Genomic DNA, 10568 nt, shown 5'->3' on the forward strand with positions numbered 1-10568 from the left:
GAGGACAGTTAAATTAGACTGGAAAAAACGAAAAAAACAAACAAAAAAACAGTTTCAAAGTAAATGTAAGGTCAGTTAATATGCCACCATGATCAGCCTACCACTAGTGCTCTGGCTGTTTAAATATTCAGCATAAGGCTGGTTTGACCCTTTGACGGATATCTTTCACTAACAAAATGCTATGCCTTTCCATCATACTGGAATATATTACTGATTCTGTTTATTTCTGTGTTGAAGTAGTTTTATTTCTTTTTTCTCAGGGTGCTGTAATAGAGGCTTGTACTAGAGCAGTCTATTTTGTGCATTTATTTAACAAAACACAAACATTCAGTACATTTTAATCTTATATGATCATATTTTCATATACTGTATCATTACTCTCCGTATATGTATTCACCAATATAACCATGTATCTAGATTCCATCCTTTCTAGTCATGATCCTTTCCCTACATTATGTTGGGTACAGTTGCCTTTCTAGTCTGCCCTTCCACAGCACAGGTGGTCGTGGCTTTGATCATTATGCTCATTAAATCCTAGAGTTAATCTTTCTCAGATGGATCTCCCCAAGGTTGGCCGAGGCCACTTAGTCTGAGCTCATTGTTAAATTGGCTTAGACTGAAACCACACCCTTCCCCCTTTCCAATCCTCAAACCCCTACTGATTCAGTGTGTAACCATGTAACATATTAGGAGTGTAACCTGTAGAGCAGCCAGCTTGCAATCGTTCGTTGTGTATTAGGTGTGCAGCGCAACTTCCTAGATGATTTGTTTCATTCAGATTTTAGGTGAAAATCTAATTTCAATCCACTGCGATTCAATCAGCAAACACTCCTATTTCAAGTCCTTTCTGACCACATAAGCAACTGGCAGGTTAACCTAGATTTCCAACACCTTTTCCCTCTCGCCATGTCTCATGCAAATATTATAATAAAATGCAGAAGCTTCCCAGTCCCAGCATGAGAAGCTTTTATTAAGAGAGCATCTAAAATCACAGTGGTAATCCACCCAGCCAAGATCACCTTGATTAAAAATGTATTAAATCCTAGGGCACTGTGAAGAGTAATAATTTCAGTTCCACCATTATTTTTTCATACCCTCTCAGACAGAGATGTAGATTTCATTAATGCTCCTCGGGAGTGAGACAGCTTTGCTCAGGATGTCTCATGTATTATTGGGGAAGATAGTAGGAAGATATGAGCTGGGGATGGAAGTTCAAAGCCGCAGGAGTTGGGATGCTGGAAGAAGACTGGGTCATGACAAGGGGTTCAAATCAATATTTCCCCATCTCAGAAGTTATTGTTACGGAGCCGAGCAACGTCTGTATCCGCACTGTTCTTCATGAATGTATCCTCACCATCTGCACCAGCCATGCTTCCCTTTCAGAGACCAGAGCAAACCAATGTTTATGTAAAGTACTCTTTTTAATCTTGGTCTGGTTATCAGTTGAATCCAAAAATCAAAAGCCAAATATCCCACTGATCCAAAGCCTCCGGTGTCAACTAGTCCCAACAAATAGACGTGGCTTTGCTCCAAGACTTCTCTGTATGGGTTTGCAAGGCTGCACTTTTGCAATTCCATTATGCTGCTGGAAAAATACACCCTGAAAACAAGACTCTCTTGATATGGAATGGTTTTCCAGTGTATTGTGACAATTTTTTTGTCTGATTCTTCTTGTCTAGCTGGTTGTCCAAAGCTTACTTTTTGAATACAGTGTGAAAAGCTGTATCTTTTGTGGATGTAACAAAATAGAAAAGTAGTCTGCAGCACAATATGTCGTGGACACGTGAAAGCTTTCAGGCGTTCTTTTCTTGTAGATGATAGCCCACAGTCCTCCCCTGCACATCAGGTTAATGGGCCTTGTGGTGTGGAAGGACAAGCACGTCCAGGCTCAAACTGAAATGGTAAACCAATACATTATGCTCGGGGAGCAAAACCATTTTCCTTAATGGTCTTTTCCAGCAAGGCTTACACAAGAGAAACGATTCCTATCCTCTCAATGTTTTCTCTCCAGTTCCTCTTCTCTGTGACCATCACAAGGCCTGAGTAATGTTCCTATGCACTTGTTAGCATGTTTTCCTGGTAGAAAAATGTTTGTTCTCAGAACTTGCCCCTTTGTGTTTAGTTCTTTTTGTCCAAATGCATTTGGCTGGGAGTGTGTAAGGATCGGGGATGAGCAGAGAGACAGATTTGTGTTACTGGTGGAGACAAGAATAAGCTAGCAGCAGGTTTTAAAATATTAGCTTAGCCATTGATCTCTGTTTCCCAATAGCTATAGACACAACCCCCCACCCAAAAAGACTACAAAAAACACAAGGTTTTTATGTTGTTGTATCTTTTATCCAATTGTCATTCTATACTCAGTTATCTACCAGATAAAATTCCTTTAAAATTACACTGAACCAAACATTTCACTCATTGTGGAAATGGAAACAGAGTTGGCACGCAACACATTCCATGATTTTACCTTGTGAATCTCAAAGCCCATCAAACTGTATCATGTTGGCCTTCAGAGTGGGTGTCTGCAAGATCAAGTGGCTGATATTCAATCCAATGCATTCACACATATTCACTGGCTGGGCAATCCAAAGGATAACTAGATTTTATCTCCCATGGGAAATGACTAAGATCTGTCATTATCTTATCCTCAAAATGAGACTTCCTATACCCAGAATAGCACAGGCCCCTCCTGCCTTGATTGCGACACATTCTCCATCTATGTAACCACTGTGTCCAAGATCAGCTACATTCAGAACAATCTGAGGAGAGATGCAGTCTGTAGGTTTACATGCCATTGCAACAGTGTTACTAGGTCTCAAGCAGATACCATTTAAAAGACAATGTATTACTCCTGAACTTATATTCTGTTTATGGTGTGTGCTCATATTACTCACCAGGCCAAATGTACAGTCCCTGTCTCTGTTTTGATGTTGAACTGGGCAAAAATAAATGACATAAATAAATAAATAAAACAAGTGTATCAGAAATGGTTGAAATACTGTGTACATATTTGAACTTTTGGTTTCTAATTTATAAAAGATAAGCTTTAGCTCTTGGAGTACTTATTTTATTTTTTCCTTTCATGCGTAGCTTTGTGTTTTTATTTTCTATTTCTGTAAAGTGTGTAAATATATCTTTATGATAATAAGTAATATTAAAAATCTTATTTTAAGAAAAGAGTGTGTCATGTCTTTTTTGGCAAATGAAAAAGTTTACAATAATTAAAATTAGCCATCTTAGAGGCTGTACTTGCTAAATGCTAATGTTAATGACAGTGTTAACATGTTTACCAGGCCATATTTAAAGCTCACCATCTCAGTTTAGTGTGTTAGAATGCTATTAATCTAATATTATGCTATATTTGCAAATGAGCACTGAAAACAAAGTACATTGAACTGATGATGGTGCTAGATAGAAAATTAAGCAGCCACCAAAGTTACTATAATTCACCCTGAGGAGGACATGAGTGTCATCAAATAATTAAAAAAACATGCAGAGGTAGAGATATTTAACTGGACACATGAAATCTTTGACCTGCAACTGACACTAAATGAAAAGTCAGATAATCACTGAAGTCAGTAGGACTCATGGTCTGGGCGCCATGAAAATCTGTACCAAATTTCATGGAAATCCAGTGAAAACATTTCACTAAGAACCATCAAACCTGCTGATGGTGATGGAGGAAAAGTCAGAGGATCGCAAAAATCAGACGACTTCATCCTCTGGGGAACACAAATATCTGTACAAAATTTCACATCAATCCACCCGACAGCTGAGATATTTCCATATAGACTAAAGTGATGGACCGACCATCAAACAGACATCATCATTCCTAGAGTCACAAAAGGTGTATTATGTATTGAAGCTCCAGCACTCATTATGAAGCAAATGAACAACAGCCAGAAGTTAAATGCACAGTAGAACTGTCATAAAGAGTGAAGTGTAAGGTTGACAGTGAAACTGCACATTTTCTCATTCTCTCTGTTCAGCGCAGGGAGTGACACAGCCAAGTGAAATCAACAAGCCGACTCACAATATTCAATTCAAATGGGATGCTCTAATCAGAAAAAATCAGCCTCCTCTTTACTCAACAGAGGTGCTCAGCTAATGAAGATTTACTTGCATTGCTTTAAATATTTAACTTCAAGTCATTTCACCTTTGTGTAGCAGAACCTGGCCTGAAACTTTACCAAAGATGGACATAAACAGCAACATGTTTACCTGACTGCCATGGCAAAGTCATTCGCTGCAGTATGCACATGCCTATGGAAATGTAAATCATCTCCTCATCCATTAAGGAACACTTCACCAGTGACAGGTAGCCTTTCCAGATCTTATAGTGCACACTAAGCATGCTGCACATTAATGCATCACAGCTGCTGAGCATGCATGGAGACTATAGATATGTCTAGATGGACTGAGATTCAGCATGCATACATGTCATATTTACATACAGTGGAGGCTCCTCCAGTCCTTACTGCTACATAATCAGAAAAGAATTCCGCAGAGGTAAACGCAATGTGTCAACATTTAGATTTCAGATACTTTTCCACTAACTGTTGGAATAAAGACAGAGAAATCTCTAATCCTTTGATTAATTATTTTAGATTAAATAGATACCTGTGTTTACCTTTAGCAATTGTACATATGATGTGAATGCTTAATATTTAAAGAGACATCTTACAAAAGTCACACCAGAAATTTTATATTTGACAACATCACACATGATACTTTCTTATTATGTTGTTTATCTAAAAAGAGAGCCCCTGTGAGGCAATGTGTTGAAATGTACTGGGCCTTGCATGGGAGCCACTCTTCCTCCCAAACCCCCACTGGGACCACTCAGGGAAGTGTCTGGTTAACGCACGGAGCTGACATGTCATGATAGACAAGAGGTGCACCCCTGAGCCACAGCAGCCCCCAAAAGACGCCCAAGGTTATATCATCAAGCCTGGGTCAGCTGTATAATTAGGCTTGGGGTCACCGGGAGGATATGGAGCGTGACAATGAGGCTATAGAGTTACAGTTTGTAGCCGGGCAGTGAGGGCTGCCGGTGGGGCATTACTGCGAAGCCAGACGCCCCTTTAAAGAGTTCAAGGTCCATCTGTGAGAGCGGCTCCAGTCCTGTTCACTGTCACTGCTGGAATGTGTGTCACTGTCTGCCAGCCACCAGTACACTGCTGGAAGAGTGGGGGTGGGTGAAGGAGACGTTGGGTATGTTGGGTATATTGTGATACAAAAATTCAGGATGATGAGTAAGGTATGGAAAATGAGCTTTAGATACAAACATGAGGTTCTTTAAGAAAGAGGAAAAGGTGCTCTGTGCCTTCAGTACTGTCAATGTATATATATTTATATGTATGCGCACCAAAGAAACACATTGTAGGAGTAACATCTGGATTGCTTTTGGCACAGAGTCCCAGGATCAACTTCTGCCACATCATAAAAACCTTAACTGCATTTGGCTCTCTCACAATACCACCAACAAAGCCAACAGAACCGCTGACAAACCCACAATGATGGATATTACCCAGCTCACTGCTGTCGCTCAACCACCTGGCCTCCATGGACTCAAATTATACAGAATGTGCAAACTGTGATTGCAAATTAAGCACACATGTAATGAGCAGGTGTTGCAAAAGTTCTGATTACATTTTTATTATTTTTATTGATGTTATTCTGTAGTTACGTAGCAACAAGTAGATGATTTGATTGGGTGTGTGTATGCAGTGTTTGAGGCAAGACTGTCTGAGTTTATTTCTCTGGCGTCTCACTGCTCTTTCCAAACATTTTATATATTCAGTATTTTGCATAGGGCTGCATCTAATGATTACATTCAATTAATTAATCAATTAATTAATCATTTTGCCAACAGAGCGTCCGCAAATATTAAAAAATACCTACCTCAATACCAGGGTCACATCTTACAATGTATAGTTTTGTCTAGTTAATGATTTAAAAAAAAATCCATATACCATCACATGTGATTCTTGCCATTTGTCCTCAAAAAAATTACTTTACTGCAATTTATGGATTATTAAAATAGTTTTTTATCAATTAGTCAAATAATTGTTTCACTTTTAAATTTATCTCAGATCAACTTTAAAGAACTTCAAAACCAGAGCTGTCTGCTTGTGGTAATAATGACAGACTGCTGCTAGGACATGTCAATTAATGCTGAAGATATCAGATATCATTTACACTGATCCTGTTAACAGTCTCCCAGCTAGCATTAGCAGTTGGTCAGTTTTCGTCTGATATCTAGTTACAACATACAGGGATGAAAAATGGAGTGTACAGTCAACTAACGCTTGATCATTTATTGAGAAAAGAACTTCAGCAACCTCTTAAATATCAGATTGGCAGAGTGGTGTTTCTCTCCCTGACAAACCATTCCTACCCAAGCACGGCTCCAGCCCTTGACTTTATGGTGGGCAGTTGGCCACAGGGAGGCTGTCACAATGTTGCTCTCTCACTCAAACCCAGTGTGAGAAAAGGAGCATGCACAATTCTGCATCTGCTTCTTAAGTGAACGCAAAAACACTCCACAAGGCCTGGAGCCAGGTAAGAGGCAGGAACAACAGTCTGTGTAATGCACCTCAGCTGTGTTAACACCAGCAGCTCTGCAGTAGCAACGGATCACTGGAGTGGTCATAAAAACAAAGCCAGCACAAACACATGACCGGGGGTAGAGAGATGCAAAAGTGGGATGGGGGTGACATTTAAAAAAAGTAACTAGCAGCTGCATGAGTTGCCAAGAGTTTCCTCTCTGCTACCCATGTGCAGGGGGTTTACTGTATATTTTTTTAAACTTCAATAGGTAGACATGACCATGGTGTCCAGTGAATTTGCACCTTTCTCTGAACTCAAGTCCCTTGTCAATGAGCCAAGACTTCCTTGAGGATTATTCTATACACTGTGAAGCTTAGCCACATTAGCTTTAGCTCACAGGCCAGGAACAAAGTGAGTGCACTAGCCCATAGGCTAATACAATCAGGGTCATAACTTTCCCATCATTAGAGCGTTACACATTGATGACGGATGGACTAAACTGTTAACTTCCTTAAACCCTTCCTCAAGTGTCCCCTTTTGAGGCCAAGAGGACACTTCCTTTCCTATTACACAGAGAAATGTTGGCACCTGTATCCCTGCTATTATTTCTCTGTCGTGGTTACACAAGCATGAAGGAGTGTTGTCTATGCAGAGGTATGCGGACACCAGCGAAGTGAAATCTGTACAGTCATATATGAGGTGGTAAACAAGGAGTCCTCTGGGAGTTTATGTGACATTGTAAAGCTGTGCATTGTGTTGTGCTGTCATGTTATAAAGAGCCACCACTTTTTATTGAGCAGTGACTCTACAGAAATGCTGTCTGTTGTTTGGATGCTTGTAATAATAAAATGTCCTCACTTGCTTCAATTTATATTTTTAACAACATGGGATGAAACAGCTTCAAACAAAAATCTAAAACGTCCAGTTGTCCTTGAGGTTTTCTTCGATAGCCCTATCTTTAAACACACCACATGCACATGTATAAGTAGCGTGCTCAAAGCGAGGAAGTGAGTGAGCAGATCATATGGGTGTCACCCAAAACGACATGTTTATCAACTGTGGGCATAGCACAGATTATCTAATAACACATCCTGGGCTTTACAGAGATGGCTGATGAGATCCATTCAAGGTCACGCCAGTAAAGCTCCTCGTCTCCCCTACCCCAAAGCACTTAAAGAAACAATTTGCTGCTGATCTGGGGAACAGTGGAGTGTTATTATCGTGTTAGAGTCAGTTAAGAGGCCGTGTCTCTAAGGGCTGATCCGACCCTGTCAGGAAGGCGTCACTTTGCTCCGCGGGCTGCCATGCAACCACAAAGGCGTTAACGGCCCAAACCTCTTTGCCACATGGACACTCAATGAGACAAACACACACACGCAAAGACAGACAACAACATGAGTCATTTCACTGCCCTCAAGGTATTTCCCTGACCTATCAAGAGGTTCAGAGGAGTCAAGTCTGCTGAGAGACGCTGAATGTTTTTGTCTGACCCTGCTGACACAAGTTTGAAAGCTATTATTCAGTAACCAATATATATATAAATAACACTGTTCCCAAATCAGTGTATATAAATTATTTAGAGTCCAAAATAAGATAATGTGCAGATATGGCAGGCAGTGAATTATTTCCAAACAGCAGGTTGCTGCACCAGCTATGTGTAAGTTAAAATGTAGCTTAGGTTAAACAAAGTGGGGGAGTTACAATATAACCTGGTAATAATGCACCATACAAGTGATTTTTTTTAAAATGTACACCTCCCCCAAACAGTCATCAGTCCTTATTAACTGTTGCAATGGTGGAAGAAAGAGAGAGGCTAAGGAGCCAGAGGACACTGGCTGTACGCTTACTTTTATCTACATTAGATGAGGCCACACTGTGATTTTATGCTGCATTTCCTGGAAATTAATTCTTCTAACAAAAACCTGCAGCTGTTGAGGTGTTGACTTCAGCAGAATACTTTAACCAAGACGAACGTTTTCCAGAGACTTTGGTTTGTGTTTTTATTACCTACTACCATCTTTATGTGTGACACAGGAATTCGTACATTGGTTAAAAAAACACAAAACTACAATGGAAATGATCAATAAATGAACATTGAATTATTGATGATGTGCAAACATTCATTGTAAGCTAGGCACATGTTCTCCATTTTAATAAAACCATCTATTGTACTGTGGGTCTCTTAATTTCCATCTCTAGTTAGTTGTGGCTTTCACTCCCATTTTAGACAAGTGATGCATTAGGCAACACATCAGAGTCTGTGATAATTTGTTTTGATTACAGCCTACGTAACTAAATGATGACTCAGTACAGATGATGCAAATGAGTTCAGTTCACTGTTAACACTCCAACTTACGTTCAGCTGGCGCAACAGGTCTCAGGTCCCCCATAAACAATTCTCAAGTTAATCAAGGTGAAGATGCATTTGACCAATGTTAGACGCTTCAGACTGGTGAAATGTGTGATGCTTTAAAAGCAGAAAAGAAGAAAGTTTCATGATAACATTCACTCTCATTTCCCTGGGATGTAGCAAAACAACTAAAAAAAAACAATGATTCAGAAAAAAGTGATCATGTTGTTACTGGATTTCCGTCTCACTTGAAATAGCAAAGAGGAAAACATAACTGATTGCAGTGGGAGCTGGTACTGAGCCATTCAAACGGAAGACAATGATGTCGTGACACACGCTGACCTATAATTGCCAACAGCAGAGTGCTGAGGGGCAGTGATTGGCTGGTTCTTAGGGCCCTGTGGCCTTAAAGGATGAGAGCCATCATGCAATTGCACAGGATCAGCAAATCACTGTCAGATGCCCACTGGCTAGACCACTCCAAACCAAAGCTATTTTCCCATCAGCATCAGAGGGCTTATGGAAAATAATAAAAGCAAAATGGTTATCATAAAAGAGAAAGAATCCTTCAGGCATGTTTCAACAAAAAGTGCAAAAGTCGAAAGAACTTTTGAGAATGGGATTTTTTTTTTTAATCTTTGCACAATACCGTGCTCTCCAATAATGACAGTCTTGAGTCTTGCATTGAGAAGTAACATACTGCATGAAAAGTAATATGACGTAATAAATGTTGGCTCATGAGTGTCATTCATTCAACAACACAGAAAAAGGCTGTGTTTGTACATGTCTAATAAATACATGAGAGCAGACACAGAGACATCAGTCAGTGAGGAAGCATTTGGGCGATGTCCACGCATTTCTAATCTGCCAACATAGATTAGGTGAACTCCATTTAAACCATAATAGCAGATTTCCTTAAATCACTGCCAAAACTCCACAGTTTAACAAGCTTTTGAAGATGTTCTAGAAAACTGGTCCTATTAGCCCGTCAGGCAGTTGCTGATGTCTTAATGCAGGTCAGCTCCCAGACCTGCAGCTGTACAGAGAAAGACAGACCAGGAGAAGGCGGGGGGTTGGTGGTTGTGGAATAAACCCAGAATCAGCAGCTCTCCCTCTGCCTGCTTTCTTATCTGCTCTCACAGCCAGTTGAGAAGCACACAGACACAGCACTCTCAGACACAGCCAAGCTTTCCTGGCATCTCTCCCCCCACTACGGAGAGATGAGTTTGTCCTCCCATCTATACCTCTGTGTGATGCCCAACACACATCAAGCAGCAGCAGCAGCCACGAGCACATTTAATTGGCCAGCTGTCTGAGTGGTCAGAGCTACTAATTACTTCAGAAGTAGCAGACAGCAGTTTTTCGACAGTTGCACAAGCCATATAGGAGCACACATTAGAACTGTGCACGAGAATGCAAGCATGAGCCATATGCAAATATCAGAGAATTGTCCTTGCCCTTACATTCCCACTGGAGCAAATCTGCACTTTCTCCATCTCTCCTTTAGGGCGTTAATTGATTAAAAATTCAACATATGGTAATACAAAGCTTGTGAGTTAGGCTCTGCTTGCAGGCAATAGACGCAGTTGAGTCCCCACAGTAAATCAAAGTGATGTCTTATCAACTAATTATCTCCACTGAATTGTTTATCAAACACAGACCCTGAGGA

The sequence above is a fragment of the Chelmon rostratus genome, chromosome 9 (genome assembly GCF_017976325.1).
Source record: "Chelmon rostratus isolate fCheRos1 chromosome 9, fCheRos1.pri, whole genome shotgun sequence".
Taxonomy (NCBI): Eukaryota; Metazoa; Chordata; class Actinopteri; order Chaetodontiformes; family Chaetodontidae; genus Chelmon; species Chelmon rostratus.